We start from the raw sequence: 3,542 nt of genomic DNA, 5'->3' as shown, positions 1-3,542 counted from the left end.
CACTCACTGCCCCGGGGGCGAGCTCGCCAGCGCCAGGCACGGGCAGCCCGTCCAGTCCAGTGATTGGGGCGCAAGCAGGGCCGAGAGCATCCTCGCAGTGCGGCCGGCGGGGAGGGCCCCGGGTGCGAGGGAGTGCGAGGGAGACGGGCGGGCGCGGACGGGCACTCGGAGGGAGAGGGACAAAGGTAGACGAAGACGAGGTGTTGGTGGTGGGGAGGCGTTGAAGGCTTTTGACTGTGGTCGCGCAGTGCGAGGCGGGTGCGAACGGGTGCGAGGGCGGTGAGGAGGGTGGTACGGTATGACCGTCCGGCACATGCCTGCGAGGAGAGGGGGGGGGGGGCTGGTGTTGAAAGGGGGGGGGGGGGCGAAGGAATAGCGCAAACGCAGTGTGGGCCCACCGGCCATCGGTGGGATCATTAGGAAGCAAGTTCACGAAACATTTGGTCATAAGTGACCACGATTACTGTGTTTGTGTTCATGTTGTTTTTTGTTTTTGTTTTTTGCAAATCCTGTGTACATTATCAACTATGGCGCACTGTTGTTTGCCTATCAGTCTAAAGTGAGCACGTGTTTGTGTGTGTTCAATATGTCCTGTCGAGTTTGGCAGAGGGCACACGTCATCTGGGCGCGCGCAAGAAGCGAGTATACATAGCCTACAGAGGCCTATCCAACTCCGGGGAAGGTCGAACCGTTGTCGAAATGGGAAGTTCCAATAGCAGGGTATTCCCTTAACTTTAAAAAGCCGAAGAATAATTCTTGAAAGGTGACAACAAATGTGGACTGCACTGTGAGAACGACTAAGTTACCAATTCCGAGCTGACCCCACACTGAAGAAGTCAGAAAATGTATTGAAAACGTGGGAGAGTTGCGTGTATCTCGTTATTCAAATTCAGTGACGTGTTTCTACAGTAGCCCAGGGCCCAGGCAGAGCGACATAATGTCTACATTGCTTAATAGGATTGACATTAGTATAACATCGCTGAATTAAATTCATCTCAGCCAATACCAGTCTTAAGGGGTCACTAAGATCCAGCCCACTTCATGATGACCGCATGTCCAGTCCAATCTAAAATGCAGCCATGATATTGCTACCTGGGAGTGAATTACTCTTAAGGAGCGATTTCATTCAATATCGCTCTCCTAGGAGCGAGATACCTCACTCCTCCATTTTCAGTGCGTGTAAGTGCCACCACTACCCTTTCAAGCTTGTTCCAAGCTACCGGGGAATGACCGGCCGTTTCCCAACAACAGCAGGCGCTCAACCAATCGAGCCAGAAGCTAGGGGGCCCTGGCAATCTACGATAATCTTCAGCAATCTATAGGCAATCGGACCAAAGGGCAATGATTTTTGCGGATTTTTGTTTACACTCAGGGTGTAAGTAGGTGTGTCTTTGCCTAGTTACAGGCGTTTTATACCCCCAAAACAAAATATTCGTGAGTCAATCTGGCAATCCTAGCGATCTGGTGTACACACAAGGAGTTGAGGCCCCCTCGGTCAGACGTCGAATATACGGTCTACAGCACTACATCCACATATTTGGTTATTTTTGTAAGGGAGCAGGCAGTTCTGACTTCTTCATTGGGAGGTCAGCTCGTACTTGGTGACATTTAAGTCAACAATTGATGTTGGTGTCAATCAAGATGTTTATATTGAGGCGTTTTTGAGTTCGGGGAACCCTCTATAGCAACTACCAAAGTCCCTACGACCCCCTGTAGAGGCACAAAATATCCTAAAGATGCTTAATTTTAGAGCCTTTAGAATCTTTTGAGCTGTAAAATTTATCAAAAGAATCGAAGTTTTGCGCTTGATTTTCCAGTGAACGAAGACCCGAATGTTGCCGGTTGGCCTACTCTGCCCACCGGTAAGGCCTGCGACCCAAAAGTACACTGCGTGTGATTTTCGGGGCAAGGGGAGGCTTTCTTACTTTTCAGTTCGTGAGAGACGTTTCAGGATATAAACTTTGAATACTAATGTGTCAAATATATCAAGATTTCTTTTATTATACAGTACACAATTTGAGGAGACATAAGAAAATTGTATTAACTCTTTTACAAAATCTGACAAAGCATAAATAAAAACAAAACACTTCCATAAGCATCTCTAAGTACATTTAACATGTTAACAATACTGACAGAACGCAATATATCTAAGTAACATACACAGAACTGCTCTTCATTAATGATGAACAACATTTGCATTCGAGATACACACGACCTCTTGCATAACAAATTACTGCAACATTGCAGGTGTGAACAAAGAGCAAAATACTTTGAACCAAAGGCTTGGATCACAGACATCAGGAACAAAGAGGAAGTGTTTATTCAATGTGTGCTGTTGGTTGTGGCACAAGTGTGTCAAAACCAAAGGGGTAAAAAAATCGATGGGAATGATAAATTGGTGGCACGGTAAGAAATCAATTTACTCACCAGCTAAGTTTAAGGAATCAAAAATTATAATAACGGGTAGTCTGAGAAAGATAAAGGTGCATCCAAACTTAACAGTGAACTAAATGAGGGCCAAGAGAGGAATTAACAAAGTTTATATTTTCAATGTTTCCTACAAAACAGGTACATTTACACAACAATAATGTGGTGGCTGAACAATGTTCACCATTTATTAAATACCATGCATCTGTATTATTTTAAATTAAAGGAAAGAGATTTAACCTTCAATAATTTTGCAACTCTAGGAATTTTCTATCTACATAAACTGGCATTAAAAAAAAGGAAAACAGATTAAAAATGCAAGTTCTTGAACATTGGTTATGGGTATTAAAAGGAATTTACGGGATTCAGTCATGAGTTGAGAAAAACCCTCAAAAGTGCTATGGTAGTTAGAATAGAAACAAAGACGGTTAACTTGTGCCAATGGAAATTATTTAGATCAGGGAGGAAAACCATTGACCATGGTACAATACTGAATGCCACTAAAGCAAATGTAAAAATGACAAATACTGAAATTTTATCCAAAACACATTTGATATAACCTGGCATTAACCCTGAGGCTTGACCACTTCCACTTGATTGTACAAAGTGTGCTTTACAAGAAAATAACAATAGAAACTAAGCATGTTGAAAGTATCTCAAAATTGAGATGATTGAGCATTCAGTTAAGACAAATTATAGTTACAAAATAATAATAAAACATCAATTTCAACAATAAATGTGCATCTAGTCCCTGAAAGCAGTTTTTTAAATCAAATGTTTTGAATGCACCAATTAAGGGAGTCCATGACAGAGAGAGATATTCCCGCCAGCATGCTACCCGGGGGGGGCTGCCTGCAGCACGCGAGCGGCGGTGCGGGCGGAGAGGCGACGACGGTGGCGTGAGAGCACGCCGCTGTTTGCTCCCTGGAGGATGTTTACGGCAGCGCGGGCTGGCAGGCTGTGTGTCCGGCCGTCTGCTCGTGTGCTGATCGCCTCGACGTCGCCTCGACGTCACATCGACACTCACTGCCCCGGGGGCGAGCTCGCCAGCGCCAGGCACGGGCAGCCCGTCCAGTCCAGTGATTGGGGCGCAAGCAGGGCCGAGAGCATCCTCG

At 45.4% G+C, this 3,542-nt stretch overlaps 1 protein-coding gene across 1 annotated transcript in view; it reads right to left on the bottom strand.

Annotated features, from left to right (window-relative positions):
* Window positions 1–1,976: 1,976 nt before the first annotated feature.
* LOC113208810 (phospholipid-transporting ATPase ID) overlaps window positions 1,977–3,542 on the bottom strand; it is a gene marked incomplete in the record, with an annotated part of 18,096 nt that continues 16,530 nt past the window's right edge. The window contains 1 exon segment of the mRNA XM_026425998.2: window positions 1,977–3,249.

This window comes from Frankliniella occidentalis, unplaced genomic scaffold, assembly GCF_000697945.3.
Source record: "Frankliniella occidentalis isolate FOCC.00 unplaced genomic scaffold, Focc_3.1 Scaffold43, whole genome shotgun sequence".
Taxonomy (NCBI): Eukaryota; Metazoa; Arthropoda; class Insecta; order Thysanoptera; family Thripidae; genus Frankliniella; species Frankliniella occidentalis.
This window is presented reverse-complemented; position numbering and strand designations above follow the sequence as displayed.